At 46.0% G+C, this 14613-nt stretch overlaps 1 long non-coding RNA gene across 1 annotated transcript; it reads right to left on the bottom strand.

Annotated features, from left to right (window-relative positions):
• Positions 1 to 560: 560 nt before the first annotated feature.
• Positions 561 to 2661, bottom strand: LOC141928222 (uncharacterized). The gene is made up of 2 exons (XR_012624700.1): positions 2332 to 2661; positions 561 to 1689 (listed from the first exon to the last, which is right to left on the bottom strand). It is a non-coding gene; the product is annotated as an uncharacterized LOC141928222 (long non-coding RNA).
• Positions 2662 to 14613: the final 11952 nt, after the last annotated feature.

Below are 14613 nucleotides of genomic sequence, written 5' to 3'. Positions count from 1 at the left end.
ATCCAAATCACTGACCCTCGTGCAGCAACAACAATCTGTCTGGAGAAATAGCTTCCCTCTGCCTGCATTAGCTGAAAAGCACAAATGTGGAATTGTTTTTGCCTCTGTGCACCAAATCGCCCTTCTCAATGGGGTTTTGGAAATCAAATACATTCAAAAGTCTCTCAACAAATGGCAAAATAGAACATAAAACAACAAAGAGGGCATTGCTTTAAGTCTAGCTAGATTGTAGTTATTATGAAAAAATATATTTTACATTTCTTTAGTAACTGCCATAGCAAAGCATTCAGCAGGCTTCTGCTGAGATTTTAAAAGCAGTGTGTTGGATTATATGTCTAATAACCACTAATTTAAATGAAAAATAGAGATGGGCATTTACATCTCCTACATATTCCATCTCTCCCTCCCCAACACACACGCTCAGAGACTCTTGCACGCACACAGAAATCCCTTTGGCCACGCGGTCGATTCTATCGTGGAACTGCTGAGCTGTTTATTTGGAAAGACCAAATTATTGTTGTCAACCGGCAGTCAAGAAGAATGAGATCTCAAACTGGAAGTGCAGGAAAAAATGGAGAAGACAAAATGTTTTTATTCACAGGGTGTGGACAGAAGACCCATCACCCATGCCCTAGAAAGGACACGACAGTTTCTTTGAGAGTAAAGATGTTCAGAGCGTTCTGTCTCATCAGAGGTAATCCTAGAGAAAAAGACTCACCATCCTCCATTTGGCTGGCCCCTCATCTCAGCCATGACCAGAATTTCAGCCATGGCATCTGTGGATGGTGCCACCAAGGCATTCCTCAAAGCCTGCCTCACAGTTGGGGGCAGGCTAATCCCACCTGTAGGCACACGGCATCGGCATATCGAGTGTGTTACAAAGGAGAACGCTGCTGTGTGAGGCATGGTGTGCTGCAGATGAGGGCAGAGGGGGCTGAAAATTGTAGGAAATTTAAACCTGGTTCCAGTTCACAGTGATGTCAAACCACAGGAAATGAAAGCAGAAAGTGGAGATTTATGAAAAAAGTGGCAGGAGTCATTATTATGTGTGCAGTATTGATTGAAGAAGATCGTGTTGCCCCCAAATCGAAATGGCTTTTATGTGTTTGGGCCCATCCTGACAAAAATACTTTCTTCTCTGTTGACGAGGCCATGTTGCCATGGAGATGCAGGGCTGGATGCTTGGCAAAAGCACGTTTCAATAAGGCAGGTCTAATGGATATATTTTCACAACATTCACAGTTCCTTTCTGCTCATTTTCTCCTGAGCAGACTCGTCTACTTCTTCCATTTTGCCACTTGATGAAAAAATATCTTTTTAATCTTTTAATTTAGCTTAGATTTCCCTCCCTCCAGCACCAAAGCTTGGCAATTAAACTACTTATCTGAGATGCTCCACACCAAGGCCAAGTGCCTGCTTTTCATTATCAGGTCGGGCGGCTTGTTTTCACCCTCCCTCCTCCATGTCTGAACCTCTTTGCCTCTTGCTGTATGTTATAGATGTTGTGATACAAGGAGCTTATCGTTTCATGCCCTTGCTAGTGGAAGAGGCCATAAGTTCATCTCTTCTTTAAGACAGCCCTTCTGAAGTGCTTGGGACCACAAAGCAATAGCATGTTGACTGGTACGTGTTCTGGAGCATACACTGACCCTGCCTACGCCAAAACCATGGATGCTAATGCAGCGTCACCTAGAACAGAAGCAGAGTTCAGTTAAAAGGTTTTAATCTGGGTGTCTTTGGTTTCTTTTTAATATAAGCAGATGCAAGTTTCTTTTAAACTAACATTGCAAGAGCAATTTCTGTGCATATGTAGGTACACAAATACAGACATTCCTACACGTGGTTATTTCACATCCATTTTCATTTGAACATCTTTTACTGGTTCTTTCCATTTGAGTATCTTTTGACTGACTTCTGGAATCTGTTTATTTCTTCTGACTAGAAGGGATGCTCACAGAAACATCTTATTTGAACGGAAAGAACAGTTTGAAAGAATATTTTCAGTAAGTGAATTGAAGAAATACATGTTTGTGCCACAAAATGCGTTTATGCCATGTGGCCTCTGTGACCAATTAAAATTAGTCAATTCCTTTTGGATTGGGGATACTCTTAATGAACTTCTCCTGAAGAAAAGAGCAGAAAGATTTGCATCAGCAAACAATTTCAAACAACCAATTAACAGGAGAAATCAACACCACAAGCATAGAAAATTCACAAACAGAAAAAAGAGGCAAAATTCATCCAATAAATTATTCATCATGAATTATTTGTCCAGTTTCCTTTAGATCAGGTTTAGGTTATTGCTAATTAGTTGTGGAGCCATTGACTTACTAAGTCAGACTTGGTTGGGAAGTAGAGGAAAACCATTCTCTCCAGTGGTGATTTGAAGGCAACTCCTAGGAGCTGGTGTAACTCAAAACTTGCGTCACCAAGTGACTCTTATGAGCTGACAATAACACAGCCCGATTTTCAATGGCAACAGTCATCAAAGAGTACATTCATCTTTTTCCCTCCAAGCCAGGGCTGAGACACACTGCTGGGTCAATATTTTGGAGGCGTCATTGTTCAGGGCATTCAGTGAGTGCCTAAAGGACTTCAGACACCAGGGCTGTCACTCAGACATGTTACAAGGCTTGGGGTGTTTCTTTGTCCTTTTGTACATCCTAGTGGTCTTGGAAAAAGAAAAGAAGAAACGAGATTGAGTATCATAGTATTCCTTGCTTCTCTGGCTTTGCCTCTGTCTGAGCTGTATGTCATATAATAGGGCTTTGGCCCAGGACGTGGGCTGCGAGATGTGAGGCAAATCCGGTAAGGGAATAATCATCCAATAAGCAAATTCATTTCATCTCCTCATGCTTCAATTTTCCCATCCACAAGACGCTGCTAATGATACTTCCACTCCTCTAAGATCTTTGGATGAAGGGGGCTGTGTATGCAAAAAACCCAGCATTAACTCTTTGTAAAGGCTAATCCTCTTTGTCTGCTTTAACCACAGAAGCATGCAAAGCTCGGTGTTAGATGTGCCTCTGCAGTGCAGAGGAGCTATAATTGGGAGCTCGGAAAGGTAAAGGGAGAGCAGGGGCAAAGATGGCCAGGAGCAGGGAAGCTTCAGTAGGAGGAGAGACCAGGTAGGATCCCTCGGATCAGACAGTGGATCCTGAGGGAGGGATGTGATGAGGTCTGTGGGACCATGAGTGGTGGCGGCAGGAGCAATTTTTCACCAAGTGGCACAATATAAGAATGATTTAGTCGCAGATTTAAAACACAACACAGCCCTTTCCACACCACTCCTAGTGACACTGGGATTGTCCCCAAGATCTTGTTATCACCACAAAAGGAACTGGTTTTTAGCAGTATCTCTGACCAATCTACTGTCTCTGAGGAAAATTGCCAGACTCCCCCACCATCCCTAGGATAACTGACAAATTTTGCAAGGTTTTGAAGACCTGTTCACAGTTCTTTCCTAAGTACCAGAAGTTTGCAGCTGCATGTATATGCCTGTAAATGCCCCCGGCGGGAAGATAATACCAAGACTGAGAAGGCATCCTATTAACAGGTCATCTGCATACGGCTGCATGCAGCCAGTGGATGAACAACGCATGGTTTACTTTGGTTATCTTGCCCAGCTGATTACAGGATGGGAGATCAGAAAGAGAAGATCTGAGTACACTGATGTCTTCCTTGTAGATTTTCTCTGTGGAGTTTTCACATGGTCATGCTTCATTGATAAAATGAGTCCCAGGAAGGTTTATTCATTTTACTGCTTATTGTTTTCTCTAACAGGTGCGATCACTATAATTAGGTCTGTACAACAGCATTTTCTTGTTACTCAAATTCCTTCTGTCTCTCAGATGCTCCTGGCTATAGCACTACAGCGACTGCTGCTTAGAGAATGAGTGAAAATGAGTTGTTTTCTTTCCCTCCTTTTTCTTCATTCATCCGTATTAAGCCAAGAAAAACACAGCTTCCACCTCACACAGATCATTTGCTTCTTGTCTTTCTTGGGCTCAACTGAAGATGTTACCAAATGCCCTCACTCGCTTCTGATATAGGCATCTCCCTTGAAAACGCAGCGCAGACCGGTGCTAGGGACAGATGTAAGCACAGGAGCAGAGCACAGCTGGCATAAGATGGGAAGGAAAAGACCAAGTCTGGCCCTGGAGAGCTGTCCTTTGCCCCCGGTTTTGGAGGGAGGGCGGCCAGACAGCTCCACCGTTGACTCTCTTGAGTGATGGCAAGGCCAAGGGGAGCACGGCAGTGGGAGTACAACTCACAGGTCCTGCAGGAGTGGTGTTGGGGGGGAGATGGATATCCAGCGGTTGAATGGGTGTTCACTACATCTTTTGCTGATTTAGAGGCTGTATTTCTTTCCTTCCAATTTAATGCACACACATATATAACCCATCAGGCAAGTGGTGTAAAACCAGGCAGGGCCTGGTCCAAGTATTCAGGAATATGTGGATGCATCCACTTTAACCAGCAAAAAACTATCCTTCAAAGCTCCAGCAAACCAATGCGTTCCCTCTCAGAAAAGAGTGAGCCTGCCTAGAAAACAAGGGAAAACACGTTTCTGTTGGCACTGCACAGAAGTGGGATATTTTCCCTGTCATTTTCTTGCCTCATTATATGACGTGCCAAAAATGTAAATTCAAATAGTGCTTTGGAGCGGGATCTTTCTGGGAATGAGGGGGTTGCGTGCTGCCAGCGGCCTCAAGGCCCGATCGGTTTGAGGCTACGAGGAGCGACATCGCACTGAGAAAATGAGGCTCTCAGGATAACAACTGGGAGGGTATGTGCTCCTTTCAGTCAATCAAGCCCAAACTCAGCCACGGAGTAATCAAGCTCAATTCAACCAGCTTCTGCGTTATTATTGTTATTATTTATCACTTGAATTACTGGAGCACCTTGAGGAGGCAACTGAAATGAGAGCGGAGAGGGCTGGTGCTGTACAAAGATATAATGAGAGTGTGGCAATCTGGGTGAGCACACAGGCTGCAGAGATGAGGCCGGCAACAAGCAGGAGAGAAATGGGGGTGCAATTAGGCATTGGCAAGGTTAGTCTGACAGCCTTGTGGGCAGGATCCCTGCTCCTTGATTTTGGGTAGGCTGCTCAGCATCCGGCATACTCAAGGCTCCCTCCGTAGCTGGTGGAGACAGAGATGGCAGTGCAAGGTCTGATATAGGTCTTCTGCAGAGCTGTGTGCTCTCGCTGTATGGTGGACACCACCCTCTGACATGTCTGGACTGCAGTGGAGCACAGCAAATACCACAGCCCCCAGGCTCGATGCAAGCTCATAGCCTTGATAGCCCATGCTACACATACCAGTTGTTTCCATCCGATACCTACACATACAGACACGCATCCCTATCATGCTCCACCAGCCCTTCAGGGCCTTCATCTTTCCCATTCTTCCTCAGAAATGGGCTTTCACATCTCACTAAAGTCATTGCCCGCTGCTTGCTTCATCCAGCCCTTCCCTCGGCGCCTGCCACTCTCAATAGGAAAGCTGATGCATCCCTTGGCATGTCAGCTGAGGTCTGTCCAAATGAGGCAGGAGTCAAGTCCCTTCCTTCTGCCTCAATGCTGAGCTCACACCGACTGTCATCTGTAAGTAATATGCTAGACATGTTTCTTTTTTCAGTTAAAAAAAAAAAGTAATTTATTTTCTAATTACAAAAGAATATAGGATTAAAAAAAACCGAAAGAAATTATGACTACCAGATGGCGAATCACCATTTAGCAGGAGCAGGCAAAAAGAGGACTCAGTCAATCACAGGGTAAGTGATAAGACACCAGAGTGAACTACCGAAAAGAAAGGCAGCTCATTACACAAAGCACTAAATTATTCTTATTGGGACTTCTCCTCCTTCTTTTCCCCTTTCTATTTTTTATTCTGAGCCATAAAGCAAGTAATTCCACTGAGACCCTCTTTTAAATGATTAACATTTCCATTTTAACTTTTGTTTTTGATTGTGTCCCTGCCATTAATCTTTCTGTCTTTTTCTGTGCCCTGCTGTTCACCTCATCTTCTAACTTTCTAATTCCCTCGGCCCGTTTCCTGCACCCACAAAAGCAGCCACAAGCGCTGCTGCTGGTGGGAGCCTTGGACGCATCAGGCCAAGGTCAGGAGTCACATCCCAACACAGCATCACCCAAGACTCCAGCAGCATCATGACCCATCAGCAGAGGCACTGTGCCTCCAAAAAGACACGTAGTCAAGATTGCCTCCCTACATTTATTTGCATGGGTGTTTGAGGGCAGTTTAAAAATCCCAGGTAAAGAGATAATCCTGAGATATACCTGGCCAGCAATCCCTGCTTGATTGAGATGGGAGATGATGATATCCGTGGCTGGCTGAGAGCTATTTCTGGCTCTGTTCCTTTCTACCAAGCAGCTAATTCATCACTGGGATGAAAAGTTTTGGGCAGCACAGTGTTTGCAGCCAGCATCACAGCAGCATCTGCTTTTTCTCTTTGAGGAGGCTGGATGGGAACCACAGCTCTTTCCCCAAGGAAGACACTGGGCAAAAGATGGTAGGTCAAAACAGACTGTGCCCCATCTTTGTAGGTATCTGGGTAAATAGGAAAAGGGAGGGAGCATTTATTATTTGCTGATGGCACCCATTGTGCCATGGGTCCTTGAGGAGTTGCAGGTTCCTGGGCTGTGTTCCTGTCCTGCCTCTGATGCCGGCCTGTGCTAAGACATTCCCAAAATCTCCTCCTCCCTCAGTTTCCCTCTGTTGCCAGAAAGGTAAATATTGTCACCTTCCTTTGCAAATCCCCCTGTAAAACACTGCTAATGTGGAGCAAGAGCTTGGGTTTTACAGCTGCCTCTGGCACTGAGGAAGCCTCTTCCCCTTGGGGCAGTCCCTTGGCAGGAGCGAGCCAAACCATGGGTGTTGCTAGCCCATAAATCCCCTCTCACTACCCGTTTCCTTGCCCTGTTGGCATTTATAGCTTGTTGATGTGTTTTAGGAGCATTAGGCAAAATACAGATAGTCAGGCATTTTATTCCTCATATTTCTCCGGCCTTTATGACAACGCAGTGTGACTTGCTAGTGAACTGGGCTGAAGCGAATGCACTGGTGGCACTAATTGGAATGAACACAGGCCTTAAAAAGGAGTGAAAACCTCAAGCACTCTCAAAATAGCCCCTCCTCTGCATTTCACCCCGTTTCACCACCATGAGGGCTGCAGCCATGGGTGGGTATAACCAAGCACGGCAGCCTGCGTTTGCAGGAACCAAGGGCTTGTGGTGTGGGGGGAATGACTGGGTGTAATCCCCTCCTTGGCTATAAAAGCCAGTGGCCAGGCTTGCACCACAGAGTACGGGGGTGAGGAAGGTGGTGAGGGGGCCCCAGGCCCAGGCGCCTGGACTGCGAGGCCTCACGTAGCGCTACAGGCTGCCTCGGTCCGTGAGGAGCATAGTTGTTCAATGACACGGTTTTGTCTTTTCTAGAAACCATGCAGGTGAAATGGGGAGGTTTCTGTTGATATATAAAGTACTTTTTAGCAAAATGGGAGAGCTTTAGCATTGAGCAGCACGGGGGCACCGCTCAACTGTGGCGGCTTAGGAACATGGGTACTCACTTGTCAATAAAAAACAAATCTTACACTTGAAGCAAAAACAAATTAAAATTAATTAATCAGTGGAAAACACTTCATTTGAACTGGGAAAAGCAGATGCAACTAGCAAGTCTAGGTGGACAAACAAGATAATCAAATCAATACCCTCACTTTTCTTACTGGCTCACAGCCACAGGCTACAAAGTGAGAGCAGGCGTGTGGATCTGCTTCGTTTCTATTAGCTTTCAGCTGGTTCCATAATTAACTGGAATTCAGACCCACTGGGGGAGTTATTGCTCTGTCTCTGGGTGAATCTTGTCTGTGCGAGGGGGGCAGCTTTTTCCTGCTGCTGGTGTCTCCTAAATCTCATCTTGCTTCTGCACAAAACTCACTGCTTCCATCCGAACCAGAGTTGGCTGAGAAATGTAAATTGTAGGAGGGTGGTAGATACTGGAGTGATCAACCCAGTTCATTGCTACACCAGCTAATCAGTGCCATTGTCAACAGGAATAGCTGTAAACGAGTAGGGCCAGGTGTAGGGCTTTGTTAATAATGCTCTAATTGAGACTAGATTATTGGCCCCTGACACAGGGGCAGGGCTGGGGAAAGATTTTGCTTCTTTTTTTTTGTTTTTAGCTGTTTAAAAATGCTGCTTAGACTTTACAGATGGCAGTTGCCTTGTTCACGTGCCAGAATTATTTGCCCTCTGTGGGGACAACCCTCAGTGCCGGGGTGGGTCATAGACTCTGTTGGAGCTTCCATAAACTGCATAGCTACCGAAAACGCCTAACAGATCTAGGAAGAGAGCAGTGACTCCCTTCCTACTCACCTGGCCCCAGCAGCACATTGGGTCCTGTGGACTGGCAGCAATGCTGATTTTAATCAGTTGAAGAAATCCTGTGAAATTTGGGCTCTAATACTCGAAAACTTGGCATCAGGAGGTTGGGAGTTTCCCTGTCTCGAACTAGAAATGGCCCATGAGCATCTCAATTGAAGAGAGTGAAACTTTTATTTTCTTTAGTTATGTTTTTAATCATCATTTGGTATTGGCTCTCTGCAAGAAGTAGCTGTCTTGGTCCTAGACCTGGCTAGATACTGAGAAGAAAGACTCATAAATTTTCATTTAAAACTCTTCAAACTAATTCCAGTGCAGTTCTTTGTGGTTTTTTCTTCCCACGAACATTCCCACAAGTTTTGCTAAGAGGGGCAGTAACCAAAAAAGACAAAATTTCAGAGAAGTGTAGAGAATATTTGTGAAAACCCCCAAAGTTTTCGACTTTAAAATTACAAGCGGTTTCAGCAGTGATCAGATTGGAGCAGGAAGAGTTAGGGTCATCCCACTGGGGCCAGGAAGCATGCTGTATCACCTACATACTTAAGCCAAATGGGGCACTCTGCAAATTTCAAATAGCACCAATGACTCATAAGTCAAACAAGTGGCTTGGAAATTCACTGAAAAAGAGTTTATTTAACAAAAAAAAAAAAAAAAAAAAGAGGACAAATCACAAGCAGAACAGGAACAATTCTCCCTAGATCCACGTTTCATCGCTAACGAATGCTTAGCTCATCTCTCCTCTACTCTCCATGCCTTTTTTCTGTCCTCTTTCTTAATTTTGCCTCTTATTAGTTACACTTCAAGCTTTTTGTTTAGGCAACAGAAACATGTATTTCACCTGCGGCACTTTCTTATTCCTGAGATGAATGTGGATCTGTTTTAGAGGCTGGAAAAAAATCATTCAGGGTCTGTTTGCTATTCCAAAAGCTTGTGAAAGAAGAGAAGTTGAGTCCCGATGATCAAGATTGTGTGTGCGTGCATTTGTGTGTGTGTGTTTGCATTCACACCTTAGTGTGCATCTCGGTTGTTCTGTTCCTTCCTCACCCCCCTTCCTCCACCCAAGGTCTAATTAAAACAAGAATGCACCAGGCTGCCTTTTGCTCTGTTTCATCTCCTGATATTTTTATGTTAAATCCACCAAGGAAATCTCCTGAAGTCTTTGAAGTCTTGGGGTGTGTGAATAAAGATGTCACAACGGTAGACACAGGGCTTCTTAATGAGGACAGAAGGTTTGATGTCGGAACACTTCAGTGCCCAAAGGAAAGAGATGCTCTCCAACAAGCTCTCCCTTTCTCTCTCTCTTTTTGTATTCTTGCTGCAAGGGCTTACTTTTTTTTCCCCTCTTCTATATTTTCTATTCTCTCCCCACCTTTCAAGGAGGAAGGGGATAAATGAGAGGAAATGCAGGGAAAATGTGCAGTTTTACAAATCCTATCATTGTTCATGCCACTGTTTCTTTATCTCATTTCATCTTGATACCATCTGAGGCATGAGCCCCATCCAGACTCCTACTGCCTCCTTTCCAGTCTGGCCGGAGGTAACAGACCCTCTCCCTGCCTCTGTCTCTCTCCCAGCCTAAAAGTCCTGACTCAGGGAAGGAAGGTTTAGCTTTATCAAGAGGAGTTTTTGCTTGAAAGGATCCCCATGAAGTCAAAGGTTAATTTAATATAACTGAGAGGAACATCTGATCCCTAGAGTACAAAATTCATTATCACAAGCCTGGTCAGTGACAACATCTCCGAATATTCCTTGGGACCTTGGTGTGTTTGAGCTGATCTATGTCTGCTTTGAATTTGCTTGCTGGACCCTAATCCCTATTGCTTTCCCCTGTTGCATCTGAGAAGTCAGCTTGTAAAATCACAGGGCAAACACAAACCACAGAAGCTTATCTCAGCCTATCATTCTCCACCCCGTGTAACCACCATAACAACAGGACGCCATTAAGGTAGGGCTGCACATCCTCTTGGACATGTCAGTTTTATGGTGGAGAAAGCTTCCAAGTTTCATGGGAAGAAGGCACTTCTGCAGCTAGGAAATGCCTGTTGGAGCCAGGCATTCCCTCCCCTTTGGGGTGTGCTGTCCTCTGAGAACTGAGTGCTCGTCTCGTTGCTAACCTCCCAGGCAGGACCGAGTTCACACGATGACCTGTCACTACTAAGCAAAGCCCCACTCTCAAATTTGAGATCCCTCCTTTGTGTGCTGTCCATAGATCTGGCCACAGCATCCCAGACTAAGACCATTCTCGCTTGCTCCCCATGTCTCCCTGCATAATGGGTTTCATGGTGGGCTCCCCCCATGTCCTTCCCTCCTGTGGACCATTTGAGAATCTCTTTTCTCATCATCTCTCTGCAGGATCTTATCCCTCATCTTCACAGTATCTGAGCACCTTCCGCTCTCCTCAGCACACTTCAACGCAGAATTCTAGCACACGCAATGCAATCCTCCCAGGAAGAGGGTAGCGTCAGTGGCAGGGGATGTTGTTCTGGTGCTGTTTATGTATATACAGGCTCCTGCTCTCATCCCCTGGACCAGTGAGCACCTGAACGAAAGGGCTGAAGCCTTAAAGCCTCAGTGACTCTGAATTTCATGTCTTCGTGAGAGATGAGGGGGAGTACTTTCTGGTTTGTAGTAGAGAAAAGAAAGTTTGGGGCAATGCTGTAAATCCAACCTAGCGGCTGCAGAAGCCAATTTAGCTCCTAAGGATCCTGTCTGTGTACTTTTTCATTAAGCTCAAGCATAGCTGGAGTTTTTGCTGCAAACCTCCGAGTTTCAAGCTCAGCGTGAGTCAGTCCCAAAGTGCTGAAATATTTAAGGGCTTTTTTCACTCAGGAGCTGGATTTATTGACACCAAATGAGCTGTATCATTTTTCACCTAAGAAAACCCTGATGTTTGGAGTTGGTAGTGATGATGATGATTGTTTGAAATTAAGCTCTTTGCATTGACTGACCACATCTGCTCGGTTCTATCCTTCTCAAATAAGACACAATCTTCCTTCCCCATCAGGATTCCTCCTCAAAGCCTATTGCCTTCTAGCCCCCTCAGGTGATGCTAATACATTTTAATAGGGACGTGGGAGCACACTCACCTCCTCGGTTTGTACTTTGATTTAATTGTCTAGGCCTGTGGACTTGCAGTGCCACTGCTGAGAGGTGGCCAGAGGAGGGAGGTGAGCTCCGAGAGCCCACCCTGCATGCAAAGGGACCTGGCACAACAGCGGGGCTGGAGGTCCCAGGTTGCAAAATCCCCGTGCAAGTGCAGGTCGGGTGGTCTCATAGCAAGGGGAAAGCGTGTGCTTTTGCTTTGCAATTCTGTTCAGAAAGGAAGGTGGGTAGTCAGTTCTTTCCTTCCCCCTCAAAGAAAATTACAGCAATCTTTTTTTCCCTCTTCTTTCAGTAAAACAAAGTGCATAGACTCAGGTGATTCACTCTAATGGTGTATATTGCTCAGAGAGGTCGAGGTTTGTGCTGGAAAATGTAGGAGTTTAAGCTGAGCTCTGACCCTTATTTTTGCTTCTCAAACCTGCTGCAGCAATCAAAGGTGCCCACTGTTCCCCTGCCAGAGGTTGTGACCCCTAAGGCAGAGATTTGGACAAGGTGTTTCTGCCTACACTGTGATCCTCTCTCTTCCCCAGACAGTGATGTACCATCAGCCTCCACGTTGACAGCAGAAGTCAACGCAGCGGCAGCGAGTGCTTATCCCAGGCAGAGGGGCAGGGAGACAGCTGGGTTGGTAGCCTGTGATGGCAAGCTCTGCCAGAGGCTGCCTGTCAAAATGAAGCCCCTCTCCGCCTGTCGAGCTCAACACTCGTTGTTATGATCTGGCCTTAGACCAGGGCTCTGACTTTGCTGTGCTTTAGACTGTGCAAATTCGGCAGAGTATCAAGTTATTTGCTCGGGGGCTCGCAATTTTTAAGTGAGTGTTAACGAATCTGATGGGTGTGTGCTAAGAGCTCAGGTTGCCATGTAGTTTTATCTATTTACCAGCCCCTTCACAGGCTAGAATACCACAAAAGCATGGTCTGTAAACCCAGCAAAATCCTAGAGGAGCACAGGGCCAAATCCCGGTTTCCCAGAGACAGTCAAACGTGCTCTCTGGATCTGATCATCCTTCGAATCAGAAAGCACTTGTTTAAGCCACCCAGATCCCTAGCACTGTTATAATAAACGCACTGCTTCTACCATCAGACAGGGGATTAAGTCCTGCTCAGGTTTAAGGTCACCTCCTCTCCCAGACTGCGTGAAGCCATCTGGTTTTTGTGCCGCTGACCTTTGTCAGTCCACATTAATTCAGAGAGGCTGGTGAAAGAGCTCAGAACTTGCTTTCTGCAGAGCCATGAGTCACTGCTGGGAGCTAGATGGGTAATGAAAAAGCTGTTCAGTTGTGTTTTGATTTCCAGATCTTTGTGAATAAATCCCTGCTCAGGTCCAATCAGATTGTTGCCTGTAAAATTCCCTGCCTATTACTTTGATCCTGTTTGCCTGAATCTCTAATCTCCACAGCACTGCAAGCCAGTGCACTACCACAGCCCCAATGACCAGCTCGCCGTTTGTGACTTTGCTTCATCAACCCTCTCCACTCCAGCATGCCAGCCTCCTTTCTTTGCGTTCATGTGCTTCTAAACACTCCACGAGCTTTTTCCAAAGCCACCCTGTATGCAAGCAACCCCTGGCCCTGTCTTCAGGGTTCAGTGTCTCCAGCCCACCCCACCTAAACCAAAACTTTTCAGCAATACACACGCCTGACGTGCAGAACCTGAGCTATAGCCAGGCCTGTCAGCGACTGCAGGAGCACGTCTGCCGATACAAAGCACCAACGGCTCATGAAAATGATTGATTGACACTAATTGGAGAGGTTTCTGGATGCATCCCTCTGTCACCAAAGCCTCTGGGAGGAAAGTTGTATGTCCAGCAGCACGGGTAGGAGGGAATTGTAGAGAGGTTGGTGCTGGTCTCTTCTCACAGGTGATTAGTGACAGAACAAGAGGGAACGGCTTTAAACTGCAACAGGGGAGATTTAGACTGGACATTAGGAAAAAATTTTTCACAGAAAGAGTGGTTAGACAGTGGAAAAGGCTACCCAGGGAGGGGGTGGAGTCACCATCCCTGGGTGTGTTTAAGGGTCGTTTAGATGAGATGTTGGGGGATGTGGTGTAGGGGAGAACTTTGTAGAGTAGGGCTGATGGTTGGACTCGATGATCCCAAGGGTCTTTTCCAACCTGAATGATTCTGTGATTCTATGAATTTGGGACAGACTGCTGGCAGAGAGAGCATCCCCCTGCACATGCCACAGCCCCGTACTGCATCTGGTACCCAGAGCTGGGCACGGAGGGAGTACAGGCATTACACACCACTTAGCCTTTCTCTAACCTGGAGCCGCGGGTCACTGCAGCAGGACAAATGCCATCAAAAACTGCTCAAATCTGAACTTCAAGGGGTCTCTTTGGTAGTCACAAAAAAACCCCCCAAAAACCAGAGTTTCTTCAATTCATTCTGGAAAGCATTTTCTTTCCTGCTTTGTTGATCATGTGATTGTTTGGTTTACTCTGCTATTTTAAAAGGTCTGTCAGGCAGCCACAGAGGAAAAAGATTTCCCTGTGACCAGTTGTGTGCCGCACAGAAAGAATAGCAAATGGTTGTACTAAGCAGTCTGCCAGCTAACCATAGCGAGGAAGTTTGCTGTCTGAGCTGGTCTCTCCATCCCTGTGAATAACATCCCTAGGGATGGGGAATGATATTCAAACGAAAGGCTCCCTGCCAGTGGACCTTCCGTTTGGGAAATCCCATTTGGCATGGTAGTGCCTCCGCATCCTTGTGCTGTGCTTTCCCTCTTCCCTGAAGGGTTGTGCTGGCAAGAGATGGGAGAGACACTTCTCTTGGCCTGGTCTGCAGAGCCATGTGATTGCAATGCGTCAGTGGGTGAAGGCAGAAAGCTGTCAGAGATATGGAGGGGGGGTCAGAAGTCAGGGTTCCCTGGGGGAATGACCAGTGACCTCTGTTATTGGAACAGACATAAACGCAAGGGGCCTTGATTGCATCATTTATAATCAATCAGCAAAATGGACATGAAAATAAATAATGGGGAAGGGTCTAACAGAGATGGGGAAAGCCAAGTTATTCAGGACTGACCATGTTGTTACCTCCCTTTTCCTTCGCCCCTCTGTAACTAAAGAGCTCTAAGGAAGACAGCCCAGAGCCAAAGGGTGCAATATCCC

This window comes from Strix aluco, chromosome 11 (assembly GCF_031877795.1).
Source record: "Strix aluco isolate bStrAlu1 chromosome 11, bStrAlu1.hap1, whole genome shotgun sequence".
Taxonomy (NCBI): Eukaryota; Metazoa; Chordata; class Aves; order Strigiformes; family Strigidae; genus Strix; species Strix aluco.
Note: the sequence above shows the minus strand (reverse complement) of the source record. Positions and strands in the feature narration are given on the sequence as shown.